This window comes from Aotus nancymaae, unplaced genomic scaffold (assembly GCF_030222135.1).
Source record: "Aotus nancymaae isolate 86718 unplaced genomic scaffold, 86718_ANA_hifiasm-v0.15.2.pri h1tg000012l, whole genome shotgun sequence".
NCBI lineage: Eukaryota > Metazoa > Chordata > Mammalia > Primates > Aotidae > Aotus > Aotus nancymaae.
Genome location: NW_026988423.1, coordinates 7512271 through 7538879, shown reverse-complemented (window position 1 = coordinate 7538879; position 26609 = coordinate 7512271). Strand labels below are relative to the sequence as shown.

The 26609-nt window shown below is 41.4% G+C and overlaps 2 long non-coding RNA genes across 2 annotated transcripts in view; both read right to left on the bottom strand.

The window, feature by feature from the left end:
* LOC105719249 (uncharacterized) overlaps positions 1–26609 on the bottom strand; it is a 287306-nt gene that overhangs the window by 246178 nt on the left and 14519 nt on the right. The gene's annotated exons all lie outside the window — the stretch shown is intronic.
* LOC110568451 (uncharacterized) lies at positions 263–26227 on the bottom strand. The gene is made up of 3 exons (XR_002478738.1): positions 26114–26227; positions 5372–5456; positions 263–553 (listed from the first exon to the last, which is right to left on the bottom strand). It is a non-coding gene; the product is annotated as an uncharacterized LOC110568451 (long non-coding RNA).

The window sequence follows — 26609 nt, the reverse complement described above, 5'->3', positions numbered from 1 at the left end:
ATAGATCAGGCACACCTATCTTGCACCAGCAGGAAGAAGGCTACGAAATCTGAACAGACTTCTACAAGAACCTATTTCTAACACTTGCAAAAAGTAGAGAATAATGATTAAAGGACAATAGACAAAGAATTGCTCACAAAAAATGGAACAAGTTCTAACCAAGAATGTATTCCATTCCCAGGGCAAGGAGTCTGTTTATCTGCCCATTAGAATTTCGCCATTGTTATAAACCATTGAGTCCTGTACCTTTCCCATTTCCCAATTTTCCATTTCTGAAAGAGAGATATTATTGCAGCTATACAATTCTACAGCATCATTACGTATTGGACGTGGGTGTGGAAGGCAAGAGTCATCCTGTCACTTGATGAAGACAGCACATCACCCCACAATCCTGGACTTGGGGATGGATGCAGCACCCAGACAGGAGTTTGGGTTGTTAGTACGTGGTGATTATGCTCCACTGGTGAGAAAAAAGATGAGTCTGGCTATAAGGAGGGCCAAAGGAGTGGACTGTGATGGATCACTATTTTCTCCAGTATCCATTCTCCCCTTTCTTTCAAAAATAGAATCACCAAGTACATGGCCAAGAGCTACAGACCAGAATTCCCCAGCCTCACTGGTCTGTTCCTCCAACCAAGTCCGGGCCAACAGAATGTAAGCAAATGTGAGGTGTGCAACTCTTGTGTTGCCACTATAAAAATGAAGCATTGGCTAGGCAAGATGGCTCACACCTGTAATCCCAGCACTTTGAAAGACTGAGGCAGGTGGATCACCTGAGGTCAGGAGTTCAAGACCAGCCTGACCAACATGACAAAACCCCATCTCTACTAAAAATACAAAATTAGTTGGGCGTGGTGGCAGGCACCTGTAGTCCCAGCTACTTGGGAGGCTGAGGCAGGAGAATGGCTTGAACCCAGGAGGTGGAGGTTGCAGTGAGCTGAGATTGTGCCATTGCATACCAGCCCACCAGCCTGGGCAACAAGAACGAAACTCCATCTCAAAAAAAAAAAAAAAAAAAAAAAGAAGCATTGTCCCCAGGACATTCTCATTCCTCCTTCCCAGCTCCTGGAAAATGGCAGCTGCTGGATATGGTGATAAAAAAAAGCTGGAGATATAGGCCGAGCACAAACTAGGAAAGCCTTAAATAAGTTGAAATTGTAATTTACAACCAATAGTTCAGGTACACAGGTTGGTACCAAACTGTAAAGAAATGAAAAACAATACAGTAATGTATTAACTCTGTAATCTGTCTCTGTTCATTCCATTTTAAAATTCTGAGATAATTTATTTCTCTTTTTGTTATGAACATAGCCTTTCTTTTGTAAAATGATGGTAATAACAGGCCATAGATTATTTCTGATGTTCTTGCCTTACAAAATAAGTGTCAGCATCCCAATTTTTTAAAAATGATATTAATCCAGTGAAATTCAAAAATTCAGGAACCACCACAATAGGATACACTGACAAGGAAGACTTTAGGTACAGAACTTACAAGATCAAACATATTCTCTAAGAAGTAAACTAAAATGTCAGTCTAGTTAGTTATGAATTCTCCTATCCATAATCCTGTCAGAAAATGTTAAGAGAGCAGTGCTAGCAGACAAGACTATAGAAACTATTTACTAAGATAGGAATAGCAAAGTACCATTAAAGAGAAATTCCTGCTTTCATGTGACTGTCTTCACTATTATTTTCAAGTCTGTTTACAACATATTTTTAGAGAAATTCCTGCTTTCATGTGACTGTCTTCCCTATTATTTTCAAGCCTGTTTAAACATAATTAATATCTGAATATTAATTACATCTGTAATTAATATTTGTTCTGAGAACCACACAAGGAATGTGATTTCACTATTATTCATAGTCAATCGACAAGCATTCATTGAGCCAGGAACTTGGGGAATGAAGAGGATACAAAGATAAAAAACACACAGACCCTGCCTTCAAGAATCTCAAAGTCTGATGAATGGCATGGCTACATAAAAAATAACTATAACACATTTTGGCTGGGCACAGTGGCTCACGCCTGTAATCCCAGCACTTTGGGAGGCCAAAGGGGGCAAATCACTTGCAGTCAGGAGTTTGAGACCAGGGTGGTCAACATGGCAAAACCCCATCTCTACTAAAAGTACAAAAATTAGCTGGGCATGGTGGGGTACACCTGAAATCCCAGATACTTGGGAGGCTGAGGCGAGAGAATTGCTTGAACCTGGAGGCGGAAGTTGCAGTAAGCTGAGGTCACACCACTGCTGCACTCCAGCCTGGGAGACAGAACAAAACTCCATCTCAAAAAAAAAAAAAAAAAAAAAAAAAACTATACTACATTTTCAGAGGTATAATAATAGACTATATACAATGTGACAGGGAGAAAGTCCTAACATTGGGATTCTATAAGTTGCTTTGATGAACTTCTAAGCTACATTCTATCAATTCTAGCATGCCACACACGGGTTCAAAACTCTAGTTCAATCATAAAGCATTTGGGATGAGCAGTATCTTTCTAACAGGCTTGAGAACCTCCCACCCCCACTACAGCCTGGAAAAGAACTTTATTTTTTTGTGAAATAGCATAAGACTCTTCTTGCCTAATATTCCTTCCTTCAGATTCCAGACCTGCATCAGAATCTGAAAGCTTTCCCTGCCTACTCCACTCCTTCCTACTTTATCCTGCAAAGGTGATTCCCCAAAAACCTCTTTTACGTCAAATCTCCTCTTGGTATCGGCTTTTGGAGAACTTGAATTAACACAAGGAGTGTCCAGTTATCTAATGTTGCATAAAAACAACCCAAAAATGTGGCTCAAAACAAAAATCATTGTATTGTATCTCATTATTTTGTAGGCCAGGAATTCAGGCAAGCCTGCCCTGGGAGATCCTTTTGTTTTATGAGGCAGATGGGCTGGTTGAGAGGATCTGGGGTGGCTTCATTCAGGCATCTGGCTGCATTAATGTAGATAATTGGAAATCTGGGCTCAGCTGGTCTGTCAACCATACTGCCTACTCATGGCATCTCCTCCACCATGGAGGCTCTATGACTTTTAAGATCTAGTCATAGAAGTCATATAGCCTCACTTCTGCCATAACTCTACTGATAAAAGTAACCACAAACACAACCAGAGTTAAAATAAGGCAAACTAGGAATGCTAAATAATTTGCTGTTATGTTTCCAAATCGCCACATGGGGTCACCCTTTCTCTTATGAAACCACTAAGTTCCATCAATTTCACGAGACTTTTCATTCAAACCAGAAGAGATGTATTAATTCTAACTAAAAGTATACTTGCTACAACAAAAATGCTATATGGATCAGCAAAGATGAGTTCTAGTTTATAACCTCTTTTGTCATTACAGCCCAACTGTCAATGCCCCAATCAACAAAAAGGGAATTCAGATCTAGTGCTTTACAGTCCAGATGACATGAATCTAAAGACCATGACCCTGTTGACCACAGTAGTTTCTTTGAAGGTAAATTCTGTATTTTCTATAAGTATAGAAGGCTGTCATCCAGCATGAACCCTGGCCACTGACTCAATGATCATTCTAGGTGTGTGAAACTGTTACTCCTTTGACTACTAGCAAGCATACAGAGGAGAGTAAATTGCGCCTGAGCCTAAACTCCAGCTAAGAGACAGCTGTGATCTACTGTTGTCTTTTGGAACTTTAATTGAGAAGGTATAAAACATGGAGTTATGATCACCAAAGGATAATGAGTTAAACTTCAAAGGAAAAACACAGTCTTGTATACCTGTCATCTTTTGCTGAGGCATCTTCATAAAGATTAAGCACGTTAGGACCATGCAGCAGTGACTTTCCTTGGTTACAAAGCAAGAGTGGATTTGCCATCCTAGTCATTGATAATGGTGAATGTCATTGATAATGTCATTGATAATGGTGAATTGTTTTGTGTGCATGTGTATGTGCTAAACATTCACCTGAAAGATACCTTGAGAACTATGTTGGTATAATACAAATGCATTCAACAACAGGCTTTTCTGTCTTGGCTCTCAAATTAGCAATTTTTTTTTTATTTTTTTGAGATGGAGTTTCACTCTTATTACCCAGGCTGGAGCACAATGGCGAGATCTCGGCTCACCGCAACCTCCGCCTCCTGGGTTCAAGCAAGTCTCCTGCCTCAGCCTTCCGAGTAACTGGGACTACAGGCATGCGCCACCATGCCCAGCTAATTTTTGTATTTTTAGTAGAGGCAGGGTTTCACCACGTTGATCAGGATGGTCTCGATCTCTGGACCTCGTGATCTGCCCGCCTCGGCCTCCCAAAGTGCTGGGATTACAGGCGTGAGCCACCGTGCCCAGTCAAATTAGCAAATTTACTTAGCCCTGAATAAAACCAAGCAACTACAGTATATGGAAAAATTTAGGAACCCTAAATAATGGATTGAAATTCTATTCAAACTTAACACCTAACTGTACTTTTTTAGTTATCAGCAACTAGACCACTCATTCAGGGATCAATCTACCTCAAAGTAAATACATTACAATCTCTTAATCTAAGAAATCATTCAGCTATAAAAAATATGATTAACCTAGCACTTTTTTTTTTCAAGTTTTTCCTCCTCTACCATTATTGATATGAAAAGTGGAGTTCTTGGCAGAAAAAGCAGAGTCTATGTCTGAATCATTCAGAGTTAGAAACAATGTTTAGCGTAGTTTAGCACATAAAAGTTGTTCAATAAATATATGCTGAAGCCAGGCACCGTGGCTCACACCTGTAATTCCAGCACTTTGGGAGATCAAGGCGGGTGGGTCACTTAAGACCAGGAGTTTGAGACCAGCCTGGCCAACATAGCGAAACCCCATCTTTACTAAAAATACAAAAAATAAAAAATAAAATAAAATAGCTGGGTGTCGTAGTACACACCTGTAGTCCCAGGTACTCGGGAGGCTGAGGCAGGAGAATCGCTTGAATCTGGAAGGTGGAGGTTGCAGTGAGTCGAGATCATGCCACTGTATTACAGCCTCAGCGACAGAGTAAGACTCTGCCTCAGAAAGTAAATAAATGAAATAAAATAAAATATTTGTTGAATGATTGATTGATTGAATGGATGGGTGGGTGGATATTTATTTGCATTAACTTACTCAATTAGAATTTTCATTTACACATCTTCCAGGAGGGAGTGGTATAAATTAAAAATAATAGGTAAGATAGAGGCTAAATTTGAAAGAGCTAAATGGTTTCTATTCAGTTTGTTAGCAATTAATACTTAGGTGTTAATTATAATTTACCTAGGATAGATTTACTTTGAACTTCATTTCTTACATGTCCATATCAGATGATTAAGCCTTTTTAGCAAAACCCGATATTCCAGTTATCTTAATAACCATTACATCACCAACAATGATTAAAATGTATTACCTTAATTACTTTCAGGCAAGGAATTTATCTACTTTGTTCAGCAGCAAGAAGGGCACATGACACAGAGTAAGCACCCATTAAATATCTGCTGAATAAGGCAATGAATTATTAAACTCCATTTCTTAATGTGAGTACTAACAAAGAATGTGCAACCATCCCCAATCCACCCTACATACTTACATTCTGATCATTACAGCAACCCTGAAAAGTAGGTATTATTTCATTCATTTCATAAATGAAGAATTCTCATGGCTAGGGTGTGATAGTACTTGGATTTGAAGCTATATTTATATCCTCCCAAAGTCTTTTTAATTGCCTCTCCAGGCGTGGTGGCTCATGTAATCCCAACACTTTGGGAGGCTGAGACACGAGGATCACCTCAGGTCAGGAATTCAAGACCAGCCTGACCAACATTGTGAAACTCTGTCTCTACTAAAAAAGAAAAAAAATACAAAAAAAAAATTATCGTAAAAAATTAGGGGGTGGCACATGCCTGTAATCCCAGCTATTCAGGAGGCTGAGGCAGAAGAATCACTTGAACCAAGGAGGCAGAGGCTGCAGTGAGCCACGATCATGCCACTGCACTGCAGCCTAGATGACAGACCCAGACTCCATTCCGAAAAAATAAAAAATACTACTTAGAATAATTGCTTCTCCAATAAGATAATTTTTAGGACATATAGAAAATAAAAACAAACAACAATTACTGGATATCTGACTTCGTGTCTGAACTTAGTCATTTACCTCATGACTGTCCCTGATAGCCATGTTCAGGGACAATCTGTTTTCATATAGAATCATCTATCAGGGCTTTGTACTGCCTTTTGGCTCCAAATTCTCCCTCTTGGGGTTTCCCTATCAATTGCTGTCGACACAAAGACCAGACCACCGTTCCCTATTGAGCCTGGGTTTCTTGTCTTTTCACAAACCAATTATTCAGCCATCAATAAATAACCACTCCTTGGTTCTTTTTTTTTTTTTAAACAGAGACAAAACCACTTTCAGCTAGACCTTGGTTCTCTGAAAAAAGACTATGCTTACCTGAATTAACAACACAGAATTGACCTCTAGGCTAATTTGTTCTTATATAATCCAATCATTTTTTCTGATGTGTCCCCAGAGAATGCAAAATAGGTTAATACTAACCTGATGATCGAATTCTTCTCTACTCCCAAATCCTAAAGATATTCTATGTTTTATTTTCAGTTGTTGTTGAGACAGGGTCTTGCTCTGTCACCCAGTCTGGAGTACACTGCAGGCTCAACTGTCACCTCAACTTCCCAGGCTCAAGAGATCCTCCCACCTCAGCTTCTTGGGTAGCTGGACCACTGGCACATGCCACCACACCCAACGAATTTTTGTATTTTCTGTAGAGACAGGGATCTTATTATGTTGCCCAAGTTGGTCTTGAACTCCTGGACTCAAGCAATCCTCTCACCTCGGCCTCCCAAAGTGCTGGGATTACAGGCATAGCCACCATGCCCGACCTCTATATTTTCTTCTAGCAGTTACAATCTTTCACATTTAAGTCCTTAATTGTTTTTATATTTCCGCCTTAGGTAGGGATCTAATTTTTATTTTTCCATAAAAACTAATTTTTTCTCCAAAATAGACCAAATTCTCATTTGCCTGTTTCTGGATTCTATTTAATTCCCTGATTTATTCGTATGTTCCTGTACCAGTACTACATCAGTTTACCTATTATGGCTGGGAAATATATTTGAATATCTAATGGAATGAATCTGTCCCTCTTTTCTTTTCTTTTTCTCTTTTTTTTTTTTTTCTTTTCAGTGATTGTCTTAGGCCAGAGTCAGGGAATTACAGTTCATGGGCCTAACCCTATTCACTCACTATTTTAATAAGTAAAGTTTTATTAAAACTCAACTCCTCTCATTTGCTTCTTTGAACACTGCAACAGCCAAACTGGGTAGTTGCATCCAGCCACCAAAGACTAAAATGTTTACTATATGGTCTTGTATAGAAAAAGTTGACCAATCCATGGTCTTAATTACTCATGGACATGTATACTTTTACATGAATTTCAGAATCATTTTGTAAACTTCCCAGTTCCAAGTTATTGATTGTAAGGAACAGAAATTGATTCTAAATTAATACAGAAATAATTTATTTCTGTATTGGAAAACAGAGAGCTCACAAAATCAGAAAGAAGATTAGAGAAACAGGCTCAGAAAATGGGCAGGAATCAAGGGAGGCCTGGCAACAGGAAAAGTTACACTGCAGCGGAGAGCCTGGTTAGACACCACCAGGAGGCTGCCACAGAGAAAGTTCTTCCAGACTGTCCCCGCATCACCCTACCACTCACACAAGCTTCAACGTTCTGGAAAGGAGACTGTTACGTCCAAGTTAGGATCACATACTCATATCCTAGTCTCCAGAGAGAAAGAAGGTTCTGGTTCTTCTCCCACTACCACAAAGAGAGGCAGGGCCCTGCCCTCTATCAAGACTTAGTCAATGGGGGTTCATTCAAAACATGAGAAGGCAGATTCTCCCTAAAGGTGGCTATAATTTTGCTTGGAATTACCCCAAATTGGAGGAAAATGGTTATCTTAAATACTGCTGTCTCATTCAGGAAGATGATTTTTCTGATTATTAATTCAGGTTTCTTTATGCCCTTTGGTAGAGTTTCAAAATGTTCTTCTGTGATGGTCTTGTGAGTTTTTGTCTATTAAGTCCTTCATATTTTACAGGGTTTTTTGTGCTTGTTTTAGACAGTATCTTCTTTTCTATTATCTTCTTTATTATTTCTAGTACTGAAAAATACTACTGATTTTTGTATATTGATCTTGCAATCCACAAACTTCTTATTACTTCTAAGAGTTTGTTGATATACTTTAATTTTCTATGTAAATGGTCATAGCAATCATAATACTTGCAAATGACAATTTTATTCCCTCAAATCCAAACCTTATATTTCTTAGTGTTCTATTCTATGTTACTACATTGCCCTGAGCCTCCAGCTTGAGGCAGAACATTATGATAGTCAGTATTCCTGAATTATCCCTAATGTTAAAGTAAACATTTTTCAAGATTTTCCAGGTAAACAGTAAATATCTTTTTATCATATTACGGAAATTTCCTTCTGTTCCTAGTTTTCTGCCAATTTAAACTGTAAATAAATATAGAACTTTATTGAATGCTTTCTCTGTTGAAATGTTCTATTTTTTTCTTTAGTTTCTTAGTATGGGAAATCACATTAATAAATTTTTCTAATGTAGAATTATCTCCTTACAGTCCTAAGAACTAACCATAACTGGTCATGGTACGCTATATTTTTAAATCATGATATATATTATTTTAGTAATTACCAAATTCAGTTACCTAATGCATATTAGTACTCTTGCATTTATGTTCAGAAGTAAGACTGATCTGTAATCTACTTTATTGCACTACTCTTATCAAGTTCTGATAGTAGGGTTATATTGGCTTCATAAAAGGAGTTAGAAGTCTTTCTTATCTTTCTTAAAGGAAGGAAACAATAAAACTAAAAGTTTACAAAATCAGTAAGATAGATAATTTTTTTTTTTCTGAGGCAGAGTCTCGCTCTGTTGCCCAGGCTGGAGTGCACTGGCACAATCTCAGCTCATTGCAGCCTCCACCTCCTGGGTTCAAGCGATCCTCCTACCTCAGCCTCCTGAGTAGCTTGAGACTACAGGCATGCACCACAACACCTGGCTATATTTTGTATTTTTAGTAGAGACAGGGTTTTGCCATGTTAGCTAGGCAAAGAAGAATTTGTAAAGATTTTTTAAAAGTAGAAATGATTACAAAGATCACAATTTGTTCTTTAAAAAGTTAATAAGAATAAAGAAATTACCAAGTTTGCTGAGCACACAGGAAAACTTCGGTTTATACTTATAGTCCTGAGATAATTATTAATAGCAGCCCCTCTCATTCTCAAATTACCACTATTGGGCAACAAACAATCCACTAGGGTAAACCTACAATAACTGACATGGATTTGAAGCCACATACTAGCCATATTACTGTGATAAATTCCCCAGGCCTCTTTGAGCTTCAGGTTTCCCATCAGCAGAATGGAAACTGTGACATTTACCTCTCTGGGTAGTTTGAAGAATGAATGAAATAAAGCAAGTAAACTGACCAATTATTTTTTAAAGTTAGTTAATTTCAGCAATGGCCATCCCCAACAATTCACAGATTAGAGCAAAAATTCAGCACCGAGTACCAACAAAATTCCAAAGCCTTCTTGACTAGAAGCAGGAAAGTATATACAAGGTTAGACCACCAATGCCCAGCCCCCAACCCCACCACCTGCAGCCCTGTCTACTAGGTAACTGAGGGTATTCAGGTTTATCTATGGACCCTGAGGGCAGGCTCATTCTAAAAATCAGGGAAGCCCAAGTCTAAAGACACCACCTTCAGTCACTGTTGGACCCATCACATGTCCTGCCAATTGTCTCATTCACTGAGTCCTTCCTGAGGACTGGGTAGTTCCTCGTACTTGCTGATCTTCCTCTCCACAAATATGTGACAAGTTGTAAATGCTCACTACTTCAGTGCAAAATCTTAATTGTTTTTGGTTTTTTTTGCCTTTCTTTAATGGACTAGAAAGTGAAATGCAAATATTTTCCCTCACTTTGAATTAGTAATCCCTCCCTTCCCTGGAGCAAAGGGGAACATGTTTTTCAAGTTATGAATCTGACAAACGATGGAAGCATATGGTGAAACAACAAGAGGGAGAAATACCCACCCAGACTAGAGACTACTTTAATGGTGCTGAGGAGAAGAGATCTGTAGGTCTAGAAGCAAGAAAGACCCATTCTCTGCTTGGGTCATTGCTACGGGAAGCAAGGCTCCAGGCAGGAGGTACCAAGTTCATCTAGGAAAACAAAGCCCTAGGCAATGGGTTGCAGAGCTTTGCCAAATAGTCCAGTGTCCTAAATATGTCACGTAGACTGCCAGATTCTTCCAGATATGCTGGTATTATGTAGACACAGACAATGGGCACGTCAGCATTGACTGGTGTAGGAGATGAAAAGAAGGCCTCCAGAGCCTTGGCAGAGTAAGGGAGTGTGACTGAGGTGGGACTCAAACCTACTGGAATGATTTACGTTCACCTTCCTACCAGCCTAATGCATGGCAGCCTGGAGTCAAAATTAGGTGGATTCATAGGTCATAGAGAAACTTTATGCTTCTCTCACACCTGAGCTTTAGGATTTAGGGTAAAACATTCTAATACAGGTGTTAGACTTTCCTCCAAGTTCAATGAGGAAACAGAGACCGGAGTGAGGAAATTAAAAGCCAATTTATTCGGCTCCCGGGCGAGGTTCTATGGTCCGGGAGGGGCCAGAGAAGTCGCACTTCTCTTCTTGGGGGGTGGGGTTTTATAGGGAGTAGAAGTGGCTGATTGACTACGGGGGAAACAAAGACAAGGTAGTTCTATTGGGTATTAAAAGACTGGGGACGGGCGAGGTGAACAAAGCGGGGGCATTTCCATTGGGTATGAAGGGAGTGAGCACGGACAAGGGGCTGGCCGAGGACGTACGGGGGAGCTACCATAGGGCAGGCTCTTGGCAGGCCTTTTCAAAATTTATGGCAGGTGCAGGCTGAGATTGGAATGCGGAAATGGGAAAGGGGAGCCTGCGTGGAGAGGGCAAATGCTGAGCAATGTGCTCAGTATGATGATGTAGTTTTTAGGCACGGAGAGAGAAGGGCATGTCCATTCGGCTCCCAAGGAGGCACCGGCCTTACAACAGGATATTCCTAATTCAGGGTGTAAATCTAGTAGTTGAGAGACTATCCCCTGGAGAAAAACACCATGATTATTTTCCATACAAAGGAAAAAAAATTCCCTTTAATGACTTGGCTTTGCTTGACCTAAGGAGAACCTTTGAGCTTTCTTGGAGATTTTTCTATGTCAAACTAACTCACCAAAAGAAGTAGAAAGATACTATTTTTCTTTTTCTTTCTTTTTTTTTTTTTTTTGGTATTTTCAATTTCCATCTCCTTCTTGAATTATTCTTTTTTCTTTTTTCTTTGAGTCAGGGTCTCACTGTGTCACCCAAGCTAGAGTACAATAGCATAATCACAGCTCATGACAGCCTCAACCTCCTGTGCTCAAGCAATTTTCCCACCTCAGCCTCCCAAGTAGCTGGGACTATAGGTGCACCACACTATACCCAGTTAAGTTTTTGCATTGTTTGTAGAGATGGGATCTCACCAAGTTGCCCAGACTGGTCTTGAACTCCACCCTAAACCTCTCCAAGGGCTGGGATTACAGGTGTGAGCCACTGTGCCCAGTGATATTATTTTCTTGGTCATGGTGTAGCAGGAGAGGCCGTGGGAAATGGATCTCTCGGACACCAAATACAGGAGGAAGGAGTTTATTCGGCCAGGAGCAAGGTGGCATGGTTGCCTAACAGCCAAGCTCCCCTAACAAAGGAAGGTTCTGTCTTTATATAGGCTTATACTTTAGATGTTACACGTGGAAGAATCTTAGGTTTACAGCTTAACATATGAAAAGGGTCTCGGTTTACAGTCTCAGGAATTACATATGAAAAGGGCTTCGGTTTACAGTCTTAGGAATGAAAAGAAAAGGGGAAGTTGATCTGAGATGCCTGGGTCTCCCTCTTCAATGGATGCCATACCCTGTCATACATCCATTTTCCAACTTAGTCCACCAGTACTCACACTGGCAGAAATGAAAATTAGTTTAGGTTTTTTTGCATAATCTGGATGGCACTGACATAACCAGCAATCAGATTAGTTAATGTGGCCAAGTTTGGAAAACTGGTGTAAGGGGTGTTAGGTCTGCACTTAACCTGTTGAGAAAACAGTCAGGGCTAATAAAAGAGAGAGACAGTTTCAAAAAAAGGTCATAGTGGAGGATCAGAGGGCGAATCGAACAGACTGAGACAGTCATCTCCACAGTCAGCCTTAAATAAAAGGCCAATAAAGCAACATGATGGAGGGGTTGGTGAACAGAACCTATTCATAGGTAGCCTGTGATGAAGGAAGAGGGTTTTGTTTGTTGTTTTCAGAGCTCTTTTGTTTTTATATTTATTGAAGTTGAGAGGCTGAAAAGGGGAAGGAAATATTAATGGAGCAAGCAAAGTTTTTTGATCTGTGATCTTGAGAAAAACTGTCTACTTCGTGATACTGTTTGCTTCCAGGGCCTAGGTCTAGACTCTGGAAATCCTTACTTTAGGGTCACCTGTGGGGATGGTCTTCCAATTGCCCTGGGAGTAGTAATCCGGGTCTAGTTTGGCATGGCTTGCGTGAATCTAGGAGGATTTTTCTTTTCTTTTGACAGCAGTGTAGGTGGTTAGTGGTACTTCATAAGGGCCTTCCCAGTTAGGTGACAGCATATGTTTTCTTCTAAAAACCTTGATGTACTCTGATTTCTCAGTCAAAAAGTTTATCATAAGGCTTGTCAGTCAGCAAAAGTCATGCTCCTTTTACCTGTTAATGATATGCTCTAAATACGATAGGATCTGTGTATAGCTAGTCATGGCATCAAATTGTTCACTTAAGTCCCTGTAATGTTCATTCAATCCAGAAATGGAGAGTTTAGAGATGCCAGGAGGCATGGGGCAACCAAACACTATTTCAAAAGGGGTTAATCCATGTCTTTGATTTGGCGTATTCTAGATTTTTATAAGGGCTGGGTGTAATGCTTTCAGCCAATTAAGTCCAATTTCTTGACAGACTTCTAAAGTCACTTTTGTGTCTCAGTGTTATACATTCCACTTGCTCTGAGGATTGGGAATGATATAGGGTATTAAATTTCAATGAATATTCCAGAATTTTTACAAGCAACTGTTTTATTTCTGCTGTAAAATAAGTTCCAGTGGTCTGATTCAATCCATAATGGAATGCCCAAAAGAAGAATGATCTGTTATTTATTATTTATTAATTGATTAATTTATTTTTGAGACAGGTCTTACTCTGTCTCCCCGGCTGGAATATAGTGGCACAATCTCAGCTCACTGCAATCTTCATCTCCCAGGTTCAAGTGATTCTCCTGCCTCAGCCTCCCGACTAGCTGGGACTACAGGCATGCACTACCACACCAAGCTGTTTTATATTTTTTGTAGAGCTAGGGTTCTGCCATGTTGGCCAGGCTGGTATCGAACTCCTGACCCTAGATGATCTGCCCACCTCAGCCCTTCAAAGTGCTGGGATTACAGGTGGAAGCCACCATGCCTGACCTGTTATTAACTTCTTTATCACTGTCATGGTGTCAGCACATCTAGTCAGATAGCATTCAGTCTATCCTTTAAACACACAGACAACAACCAAACCGTGAGAAGAGCCTAAAGCCTAATGTCTTAGAGGACCTGCTGAAGCATGTTGGTCTCCTCCAAAAATTTGATGGGATTTATTGGTACTGCACTGAGAATATTTCAGTCAGAAATTTTGTAAATACCCAAGGCAAAACCAATTATCTCTTCATTCCTTAACCTCTGTATGTACATATGTGTCATCTGAAGGGAGATAAGTGCTTTAAGCCAAAAAGGAAAAAAAAAGGGGAGGGGGATGGGCCATAGGAAGTCCATTGGCCCAATGCATAATACACCTGATAATTATCTGACATTCTTTTGTATTCATTTGTGGGGTTTTTTTTGCATTGTGGGGCATTTCTCTGGTAATCAATAACACCAGTAAGCAATAAAGGCAGGTAAATAAAGTGTGGAAAAGAACAGAATGGACCTTTTGGGCCGCATTCTTAGTAGCCTTCTCCACCCTCTCATTCCCTAGAGATATAGTATCGGTTGCCTTAGGATGAGCTGAACAATGAACATTAGCAATTTTAGTAGGGAGGTGAATAGCCTGTAATAGGGCAGCAATTATATGCTTATTGGCAACGGGATTATCAGCAGAAGTAAAGATTCTGCTGGATTTCCAGAGTGTCAATAGTGTGGCAGATGCCAAAGGCACTTCTAGAGTCAGGGTAAATAGTGGCAACTTTTCTGTTTGCCATTATGCCAGCTCTAGCAAGATCCATACATTCAGCAGCTTGGAATGACTTTACAGGGAACAAAGAGGATGCCTCAAGTGTTTCACAAGGAAAAATTATGGCTTAACAGTTACGTTTCCTGGAAATGTCATCTACAGAAGCCATTACAAAATAGAAATATGTCTAGATTGTCTAAAGGAGTGCCTAGGAGGTCTTCCTGTGGCTTTGAGACATTTTCTATGGTTGCAAGGCAATCATATGGAATGGAGGCTCTCCATCATAGGCGGGTAAGTAGAGCAGCTGGGTTTAAAGTGTTACAACAATGCAACATGATGGAGGAGGTGGTGAACAGAGCCTGTTCACAGGTGGCCTGCCACCTGGAGAAAGGTGTTGTATTTTACGAACTTGTAAATGAATGGACAGCATGGGGAACATATTGATGAATGAAGGAATCTAATAAAGAGTATACTGGCTGGGTGCGGTGGCTCATGCCTGTAATCCCAGTATTTTGAAAGGCAGAGGCGGATGGATCGTGAGGTCAGGAGTTCCAGATCAGCCTGCCCAGTATGGTGAAACCCTGTCTCTACTAAAAATACAAAAATTAGCCAGGCGTGGCAGTGCACCTGTAGTCCCAGCTGCTCAGGAGGCTGAGGCAGGAGAATCGCCTGAACCCGGGAGGTGGAAGCTGCAGTGAGCCAAGACTATGCCACTGAACTGCATTCCAGCCTGGGTGACAGAACAAGACTCCATCTCAAAAAAAAAAAAAAAAGCTGGTCGCGGTGGTGAGTGCCTGTAGTCCCAGCTACTAGGGAGGCTGAGGTGGGAGGATCGCTTGAGCCCAGGAGTTCTGGGCTGTAGTGCGCTATGCCGATAGGGTGTCTGCACTAAGTTCGGCATCAATATGATGACCTTCCAGGAGCTGGGGACCACCAGGTTGGTCTAAGGAGGGGTGAACCAGCCCAAGTTGGAAACCGAGCAGGTCAAAATTCCTGTGCTGATCAGTAGTGGGATCGTGCCTGTGAATAGCCACTGCACTCCAGCCTGGGCAATATAGCAAGACCCCGTCTCTAAAAAAAAAAAAAAAAAAAAAAAGATACTGGCTTTGTTGCTTTGTCAATTATTAGGGTGGTAGCTGTGGCTACTACATACCAGCATGGGGGTCCAATTGACATGAGAAATACGCTACAGGGTGTATCAGAGTGGCAAAAAAAATTGTTCTCAGTATCTGCAGCAATCCCATTATTTCATGGCAAGATGGGTGAAAAGGTCTGTCGAAATCAGGTTAGCTGAGAGCAGGGGATATGAACGTTAATTTTAAGGCTCTGGAGGATATGGCTCTGCAGGAAAAGAAAATGTGCTTACAAGTATTATCTGGGATAAGGGTATATACGAGCTTAGCAAGGACAACAAAATTAGAAATACACTGGTGGCAATAACTAGCTACCCCTAGAAATTTATGTAGATATTTTTTGGGAGGGGAATGCACAAAATTGACTCTAGGCATTTTGGGGTGAGCTTTTGAGTTACCTGAGGTATGACAACCTAGTAATTCAGTCCTACATAAGTAACAGTTACTTGCACCCACTGAAGTTTAGATCAGAAGGCTTTATGGCCTCTGTTGATCTAGTGCCTTTAGGAGAATGAGGGAGTCTAGAAGAGCAGCCGGCTTAGTTCATTAACAAACTAAAGGATCATCAGAATAATGAAAAAGAGCGGAGCCTTCGGTAAAGGACACAGAATCTCAGTTGGCTTTAAGGACTCCAGGAAACACTGAAAAGGACTCACAGTATCCCTAAGGTAGATGAGTTCATGTTAATTGTCTCCCTCTAAACGTAAATGTAAAGAGAAATTCTGAGTCAGAGTGCAATGGGATTGAAAAGCAAATTGAGCAGGTGTTACCATTGTAAACCCCAGGCTGTATCAGCAGAAATTGAAGTAGAAATGTCAGCTGGATTTGGGACTAAGGGGTGGTGAAAAATCACAAAGGAGTTTACGGGCTCTTAGATCTTGTACAAATCAATAGATTTTATTCCAGTTATCAAATGTTCCTTCTTTCTTTACTGGCAAGATTAAGATATTACAGAGTAAGAAAGGAAGTAAAGACAAGAACACCCTCTGTAAAAGAGAGTCTATTAGAAGTTTCTTGACCTAAAAGGAAGAAGCTGAGGCAAAATTAAAGAATTTATCTGCACCAAGGCTGAGGACTGCAGCCTGATTCCAGGTTGCCTGGCAAGCCTTCAGGAGAACAAAGGAGAGGCTCAAGTTTTTAAAGAAAAAGGACGAATCAGGAGAGGGGGTGATTACAAAATATGTTTGTAGGGCAGGGCGTGGTGCCTCACGCCTGTAATTCCAGCACTTTGGGAGGCCAAGGCGGGTGGATCACGAGGTCAAGAAATCGAGACCATCCTGGTCAACATGATGAAACCCAGTCTCTACTAAAAATACAAAAATTAGCTGGGTATGGTGGTGTGCACCTGTAGTCCCAGCTACTCGGGAGGCTGAGGCAGGAGAACTGCCTGAACCTAGGAGGCGGAGGTTGCGGTGAGCCGAGATCACGCCATTGCACTCCAGCCTGGGTAACAAAAGCGAAACTCCATCCCAAAAAAAAATACATTCGTCAAGAATTCTCATTAATTTACAGAAATACATTGGTTAGTGATTAGCTATACATTGTTGAACTATAGAGTATATGACATTTTATGGCTACACGGCATCAATTAGTCTACAGCTCACACAGAACATAAAGCTTTAAGAGATAATTCTTTAGCTCAAGGGCGAATGAAACCTGACTGTTATAAATACCTTTCTGGGCCTGGTAATTTAAAGGGGTTTGCATTCCTCAGATAAAAGGGGTTGTGTTTTTTCTTTCTCTTTCAGGTTTAGTTTCTTGCTCTGCATTTTGTGAGAGGACACACTGAGAAACTAACAGGAAAGGTTTATTCTTTTCCAGGCAATACCTACAGACTCTGCATGCAGTGGCAATTCAACCTCATTGGCATGTGAGGCTGGCAGATGAGTTGAGACATCTTTTAAGGTTGCATCCTCTTCAGAGGATTAAAATCAAGATGAATTTCCATTAGGGAAAGGAGGAAGTCTAAGGCCAGGGAAATAAAAATGCCTCTCTCCTTACATTGGATAACACATCTCCACCTAAAAAGTTTGTTGGTAAGGACTCAGAAACTAGAAAGGCTTGACTGAAACCACTCCCACAGGGTTGACAAGCATTGAATGTCAGTTTCTAGACAGAAATATAGTTATAATTCAGCATTAATCAGGCTGCACTTCGGCCCACTTCCTCGTTGCTGAAAGTCACATAGCACTAGAATCTGAGCCATCTGTAGATGCAACTGCTTTGTTCCTTATGGATAAGATTGCTGACATTCAGGTCATAACACTGTTTAAGAAGTGATTTGCATCCCCATTGTTCCTACAAACAGGATCTCTGACATTAGAATCATATATTTTCTTTCATACCCTGAATTCCAGCAACCAGTTTAAAGACCAGCACAGAATTGCCTGAACCCAGGAGGCGGAGGTTGCAGTGAGCCGAGATCGCGCCATTGCACTCCAGCCTGGGTAACAAGAGCGAAACTCCATCTCAAAAAAAAAAAAGACCAGCACAGAGGAACGGGATCAGCATGAAAATACAGCTTCTTCATCTGCCATGTCATTACTTTATCCTGTCCTCTTCAACCAATTAACAATCTCCATGCTTTGGCCTACTTCAAAATCCTTAAAAATCCTAACCTCAAATTCCTCAGAAAGGTGGATTTGAGGTTTCCTCTCATCTCCTCATTTGGTACAATTAAACCTCTTTCTCTGCTGCCCCCAATATGTGTTTCAGCATGTTGATTTGCTGTATACATTGTACAATGAACCTATTAGAGTTACATGATGGGTGTTAAGAAGACCTAAGCGTTTCTGGGTGCAGTGGCTCGCGTCTGTAATCCTAGCACTTTGGGAGGCCAAGGCGGGCAAATCACAAGGTCAAGAGATCGAGACCATCCTGGCCAAAATGGTGAAACCCTGTCTTTACTAAAAATACAAAAATTAGCTGGGCATGGTGGCGCACGCCTGTAGTCCCAGCTATGTGGGAGGCTGAGGCAGGAGAATCGCTTGAACCCAGAATGCGGAGGTTGCAGTGAGCTGAGATTGCGCTACTGCACTCCAACCTGGTGCCAGAGTGAGACTCCTTCTCAAAAAAAAAAAAAAAGGAGGCCTAAGGGTGTCGTAGTGACCTGATACATGGGCAGTGAAATAGGTTGCCCAGAAACTCCGATAGCTTGAATAGAATCAGAGGTAACAGGGAGAGACAGATCCTCTGAGCAGATGGTAGGGAAAGTTGCACCAGTGGCAATTAAGTATTACAGTTCCCAGCTGGCCCTGTGTCCCATGTCTGTAGTCCTAGCTACTCAGGAGGCCAAGGAGGGAGGATTGCTTGAGCCCAGGAGTCCAGTATGTGCAACATAGCAAGACTTTTTCTCTTTAAAAAAAAAAAAAAGGCAAGAGAATTTCCGTTCCCAATCCACTACTATAAGTTTAATAATGGGATCTACGGTGTGACTGAAAATTAGCTGATCCCATCAATTGATGGGGTGTTGTGCCACAGGACAGAGAAAGCTGACCTCATGAAGGTGCTGGGGTCTAGGGAGAGTGTTAAATTTAAGTTTTCCTTTCTCGTATGTGTAGGACAGTTGTTTTTCCAATGCCCTTGGTTTTTACAATATCTGCAAACATCTGAAGACAAAGCTCTGTAGTTGGTGAGAAAGGTGAGTGGGTTTTGAGTTTTCCCTGGAGTTATGATTTTGTTTTTGTAAAGAATCAATTTGCAAAGCAAGTACTATTGACTGTAATCCCTTTTTCCTCTTATTTTCCTGCAAGTTATTTTTATTTTTTTGTTTAAAGACAGGGTTTCACCATGTTGGTCAGGCTGGTCTTGAACTCCCGACCTCAGGTGATCCGCCCACCTTGGCCTCCAAAGTGTTTGGATTACAGGCATGAGCCACCATGCCCGGCCTCCTCCAAGTTATTTTTAAAGAATTGCATAGCTCCTTCTATAACATTGAGAGACTTACCTGTCCAGCCAATGACACTATTTTTGATTTGCCTCTTTATATCAGGGTAATTTCTAACCAAGACAGAATTTTAATTTTTTTTAATGTCCTAGTGAAGCAGAAGCAGCCGAAAACAAACCTCTCAAACACTAAACAGGGAAGGAAATGGTGATGTATTCAGCCGGGAGCTGTGGCAGGTGAAAATACCTTAACAACCAAGCTCCCCGACAAAGAAAATCCTTGCCCTTTTAAAGGCTTAGAATACTAGAAATTACACGTGAAAGGGTCTAGAGCCATGAAGTAGGCATGGCGTACGTGACTAGGTGGGGGTTTGATCGTGTTTAAGCAAAAGCAATGCCTTCTGGAAAGATTCCTCCATACCATGCCTGCAATCTACAGGAGTGTAATTTTTTTTTTTTTTTTTTTTTTTTTTTTTTTTTTTTGAGACGGAGTTTCGCTCTTGATACCCAGGCTGGAGCGCAATGGCGCGATCTCGGCTCACCGCAATCTCCGCTTCCTGGGTTCAGGCAATTCTCCTGCCTCAGCCTCCTGAGTAGCTGGGATTACAGGCACGCGCCACTGTGCCCAGCTAATTTTTTGTATTAGTAGAGACGGGGTTTCACCATGTTGACCAGGATGGTCTCGATCTCTTGACCTCGTGATCCACCCGCCTCGGCCTCCCAAAGTGCTGGGATTACAGGCTTGAGCCACCGCGCCCGGCCTACAGGAGTGTAATTAAGGGTGGCCCCCGGTCTGCCAGCCTTTACTTCTCCTATTGAAATGAAATGTAGAAGTCTAGTGAGAAGGGCTCTTAGAAGCTTAAGAGGATTAAGGGTCTTCTTCCTCACTAGAACTTTAGGATTTAATGCAGTACACCTTTCAAAAGTTTATATAAATCATTCCACATAGGCCTTTCTTCTGAGTACATAATTCAACCCTAGACCAGCTCACCTTAGAGGAAAAGCCCTCTGACTCTATCAGGTCCCATAACTCAGCCATTTCCTGGGAGGACCTGGGAGAAGTTTTGGCCACCTGTTCCCTCTAGAGGTAAGACATTCATCTGGAGGCTTTCTGGAATGTCTGATAACCACAGTATAATCATGGGTAGAAAGAACACCCCTTAGTAGTCAGTGGAGGTTCCTATGAATGGGAGCCTCCACTGGCTACTAAGTTGTAAATGGCCACTAATCTTTCTAACTCCTTTCTAAATTTGATAAGCTCTTTCAAAAGCGGAGGCAAAGGGGCTTTGTAATTTAAAAGATCTGTTTCTGTCCAAGGGACATGAATTCTTTGCCACGGGGAGCCAGGATATATTCTCAGGCATTGTATAGGAAGGTCTGTGACTGAAGGAGTTTGATTATAGAACACCAGGAAGTAGGAGGAGTTGTAAGGTACAGCAAAGCAAGACTAGCTGCACGTACCAGGACCTATGCCAGGTTTATTTTCTGGCTGTCAGTATTGACATGAGTGACCTACATACTCTGAGCCTAGAGATCAGGCTGGCGTGCTCTCTGAAAATTTTGCAAGGGAAGTGAAGATGAAGCAGACAGTTGGTGTTTAAAGGATTTTCTAAGGAAGTAGGAGTTTTAGAACTTACATAGGAATGCGTTGAGGAGGTGGGACTGGATTTTGGAGAGCAGAGTTTAAGTAACTGGCCCAGAGATCAAAAGATCTTCTAGAGGAACAGTGACAGGGAGCTGGAGATAAAGGGGCCTAGAGGAACTGAAATTGTCTCCTTGCAAGTTTCACTCATTGCTTTTGGAATACGTTTGCCTTCTTCACATGAGAGATTCCATATTTTTCAGAGAAAGAGATCTCATACCTCTCCCACCGTGAATCACTTTTCCAAACTCAACATCATCTGTTCATCCAATTCTTCCTAATTTGTTCCTAGACCTTTCACCATCTCCATACATGCCATGTTCTCAGCATCCTTCCAATATTGAACAAAATATTCAAGAAAAGCTGGGAAACAGACGAGTACAACATAATTGAAACTGATAGCCCTAGTCCTATTTTAACAGTTTAAACATTTCAGAGCAGAGACTCCCTAAAGATGATCTAGTCTCGTCCCCTTACTTCAAAAATGAAGAAACTGAAGTTAATTACTCATTAGAGCAAGATGCAAGACCTGCTCCTGGTCCAAGATCTGCCTAGTTGTAATTGAGAACTTCCTAGAAAATGAACAATAAACACTTAAAATTTTTACTTTTATGTTTATTACAAACTTCAGCTGTCCATAATTTGCACAAATCATTTTGGGGAGAATCTTCCTATATGCTCTTCTTTGTGAAAGACTGGTAATTTAAAATAGGAAAGTGCATACACATACAGTGTTAGAATTGCACTAGATGGTAACATAAAGACCACTCTAGTTTTTTTTTTTTTTTTTTTTTTTTTTGAGATAAGGTCTTACTCTTGTCGCCCAGGCTGGAGTGTAGTGGCACGATCTCGGCTCACTGCAAATGCTGCCTCCCAGGTTCAAGCAGTTCTTCTGCCTCAGCCTCCTGAGTAGCTGGGATTTACAGGCACATGCTACCATGCCCAGCTAATTTTTGTATTTTTAGTAGAGACAGGGTTTCACCATGTTGACCAGGCTGGTCTTGAACTTCTGACCTCAGATGATCCACCTGCCTTGGCCTCCCAATGTGTTGGGTTTACAGGCATGAGCCACTGCACCCGGCCCAATCTAAATTTTTATCTTGGGAATTGCAGTTAACTCTATTGGGTCAATTTTCGTATACTGTAATCATCCCCACTTTTGATACTTCCATCTACTTCAGTGGTTTGCAAAGTGTGGTCTGGTAGTGTAGACAACACCTGGTGACTGGTTAGAAATGCAAATTTTCAAGTCTCAAGCTAGAGCTACTGAGTCAAACTTGGGGTTGGGGCCCAGCCCTTCATGTCTTCATAAGTCTACCAGGAGATTCTAATGCATGTCAAAGTTTGAGGCTCAATGCTAGTCTTCTATAGCAATCCACCACATTTTGTTCCTTTATCCTTCCAATGTTTTTACCTTTACACAGGAACTATATCACCCCAGAGGTAAGAAAGGAAAAAGCAGCCCTTGACAACTGAAAGTTGGCCTGGCACTCACAGTTAGGCCTTGATGTGGAACATAAACAGTTTCACTGAACATCAACATCAGACCGGAGCACTCTGTGATCAAGACAAAAACAAGACCACTCCATCATCATGTCTGAACAGAAAAACAAGCATGTCCAAACCACAAAAATAACCAAAATATCCCCCATCCTAGCTAATATGAGAGGATCTTGCCTCTACCAGTTAAAGCTTTAGACTCAGTTTATTCCAGCCCTCTTCAGTAAGATTTGTTAAAATACTCAGTCATAAAATTGCCTCTGCTCCCTGATAGCAACCAATCCAAGCAAAGCTCCACTTCTCGGTATCACCTAATACAAGCCCAAATCCTAAAAGTAGCCTTTCTCACTTGCTTCTACTAAGATGTCCCAGGATGTGCAATCTCTCTTGCTATAAACGTAACCACCTGATGGGATTGTTATAGTAGGTAACTAGTCAGACATGAGCAGGGCAGCAGAGGACCCCCCCCCGCCCCCGCCACCAGGAATGTCAGGCAACCATCACGTGATGGCCAGGTGGTTGTGAATTGTCTCTCTAAAATAATACTTGGTCACTGGGGAAAGTGCCAGGGGAAAGGCAGTTCCCCAATAGGTAGAAAAAATCTGAAACTGGTGATCAGCAACTTTCCAGTAATATTTTAGGTGCTGAGCAAGTGGGTTCAAGCATGTGTACTAAGAGACAAAATGGTGGAGCTAAACTGGTATAAGACCTTCCTCTAGCAACACTAGACTGGTAAGGGAAGAACACCTTAAGTGAGCATGCTCACAACTCCAGTAACCACACCTTGCATGCAGCCCCTCCCAAGCACTGGCAGGGCACTGTGCACGTGGACAGGTCACCCCAAGGGAAGAATCAGGGCAGAAGTCATGCAAGGCCCTGGAAGTATGCCATCATATAAAACTCCAAGTCAAAAGATCAAACCCTGCACTTAATCTTGAAATCACCTTTGCAAACTTATGACTGAGACAGTGAGAGATAAAGTATACTATATTTCCTCTCTTTCCTGCTCGTAAGCGTTTTAATAAACTTTCACTCCTGCTCTAAAACTTGCCTTGGTCTCTCACTCTGCCTTATGCCCCTCCCTGGAATTCTTTCTTCTGAGGAGGCAAGAATTGAGGTTGCTGTGGACTCATATGGATTTGCCGCCACTAACATACTTTGGTGCCGCGTCTCTCGGATACTTCTGCTGCTAACAGGGTCTTCCCACCCACTGCACAGACAAAACCAATTCACTGTGACCATGATGTTGCAATAAAAAAAGAGTTTGACATGATGCTGGCCATGATACGTGGGAGACAGAGTTATTATTCAAAGCAATCGCCATGAAAATTTGGAGGCCAGGGCTTTTCAAGTATAGTTTGGCAGGCCCTGTTGGTGAGGGTTGGTGGGTCCAGGTGGAACCACTGGTCATCAGAAATGCAAAAACCTGAAAAGACATCTCAAAAGGCCAATCTTAATCTACAATGGTGATGTTATCTGCAGGAGTAATTGGGAAAGTTGCAAATCTGTGTAATGTTTATGTCTACCTCTTAGCCAAATTCAGGCGCCTCATATCCTCCTCATCTAGTGGCCTTTCATTAGCTTTATCAAGGTGGTTTAGTTTTGATCAAGGGGTATTATCATTTAAACTATAAACTATATGTCTCCTACAGTTATCTTGGCCTAAGCCCACGAATGATTAAGGGTGGTTTGAAGGTTAAAGGCAAGATGGAGGTTGGTTAGACCAGATTTCTTTCACTGTCATAATTTTCTTACTTAAAATTATTGCAAAGTGATTTCACAAACCCAACTTGATCAATAATAGGTGTGCTCCTGTTGGTCTTTGACCGGAGGGCATTGACAGAGTGATTCTTGCACCAGCTCCTGGCCAGTGCTGCTGCAGAGCAGTGCCCTTCCATGAACAGCTGGTTCCCAGTCCAAGGCAAGTGTAGAAATTGGGAGTTATCACAGTATTCACTGTGACCATGATATTTCAATAAAGAAAGAGTTTGACATGATGCTGACCATGACATGTGGGAGACAGAGTTATTACTCTGTGTTCAAATAAGGCAAATGCTGAGCTGTAACTAATCCAGCTGTTTCTGTAGCTCACTTCCAATTTCTGTACATCACATTACATTTTTGTCTGTAAATTTGTTCTGACTACGAGGCACCCCACGACAGAGGTACTGTCAGAGGTGTTTGAACCAGAGTAATTCCATCTTAAATAGTGGCTTGAAAAAATAATGCTAAGACCTGTTGGACTATATTCCCAGTAAGTTAAGGCATTCTTAGTCACAGGATGAGACAGGAGGTCAGCACAAGATACAGGTCATAAAGACCTTGCTGATAAAACAGTTTGCAGAAAAGAACCCTGCTAAATCCCACCAAAACCAAGATGGCGATGAGAGTGACCTCTGGTTGTTCTCACTGCTACACTCCCACCAGCACCAAGACACTTTACAAATGACATGACCATGTCAGGAAGTTACCTTATATGGTCTAAAGAGGGAAGGCATGAATAATCCACCCTTTGCTTAGCATATAATCGAGAAATAACCATAAAAAATGGGCAAGCAGCAGCCTTTGGGGCTGTTCTGTCTATGGAGTAGCCATTCTCTATTCCTTTATTTTCTTTGAATCTCTTTGGATTTGGGCTAGAAGTCCAAGGACTATCCATTGCACCACAGAGCCTTCTTGCTATTTCTTTACTTCCTTAATAAACTTGCTTTCACTTTACCATATGGATTTGCCTCAAATTCTTTCTTGTGTGAGATCCAGGAACCCTTTCTGGAGTCTTGATTGGGACCTCTTTCCAGTAACAGTACTATTATTATCCTCATATTACAGTTGAAGAAATGCAAGTTCCAAGAAGCTAAGGGACTTTGGTTTGTAGATAGAGGAAAGGACAGATTGAAGGTCAGGCTGTCAGGTGGCACAGCAAATGTTTAACTAGGAAGATATGCAGCCATGCATCTCTGGGGTCAGCATACACTTGTGTCTCTTGGTTTGGTTCTGGGTTTGCTGTTGTTTTTGGCAGCTAGATGGGACACTAAGGACACCCTTGTCAACTGAACCCTATGTTACCTTCCATAAGAGGAAATAAATGTGGTTTGTGCTCCACAGTTAGAAGTGGCAGAAATGAGATCAGAAGCCTTATCTTCCAACACTTATCAAGTGTCTATCTGCCATACTACACGGCTTCCTTAATCCTCAAGTCAGATATTTTGTTGGCGTTTTATACACTATCTGAGCAAACTGATATGGGAGATATATAGATCATATCATTTATATAGAAATCCAGCAAGTTGAAAATTGTTCTCACCCTAGGTCAGTTTGTTATTGTAACATTTATAATGTACAACAAGCAATAAAACAAGACAATACAAAACAAAGTAATCTGAACAACATGAACCCTGAAAGAAGTAACGGATGTCTAGTTAGAGTCTATTATAATGCCACCATTATTAGAGCCACTCGATACCACTCTAATATGCCAGAAGGCCATGTGAACTAACAGGTTCAGCAAGGAAAAAAAAATGTTTTAAGTCTAAGTAAAAAACTTCCTCCATCTGCTAAGGCATACTGATCTTCTGTGAACAGGTACAATAAAATATAATATAAATAAAAACCAAGGCTTCCCTGAATGAGAATGCAAATTATCACCTCCCATACTCAGCTCATCTCATCAGTCTCTTGTGTCTCAGGCACCAGCAAGCCACATGTTGGTCCCTTCCAACAAGGCTACGCAGGAGGACATGTCTCTGGATGATCTCAACCCACCTAGATTTCTTACAGAATGCACTGAGAATATGACATATGGAGATAAGCGTTGCAGGCTATGTTCTGCAACACTTGAGCTCAGCAAGTCCTGTGGCACCCAGGATATGAAAGCCCAGGGTGGAGTGCTTTCAGTGTCCTTAGCTGTAGTATGACATGGGATCTGTGCAGATGAGACTCCACCCACCCTTGGCAGCTTTCGTAAGCTCTGGAGGACCAGCTCGTTATGGATCCTAGGCTTTGGTTTATTCTTGATGCTTATCTGTGAGTAATACATCTGTTTGCCTAATTTGGTTGTATGAGTGTTCTCTCTCACCAGACTCATACAAGTGGTAGAGAACCTTTGCAGGCTAACACTTATTAATGAGAGTGAAGATCAGGC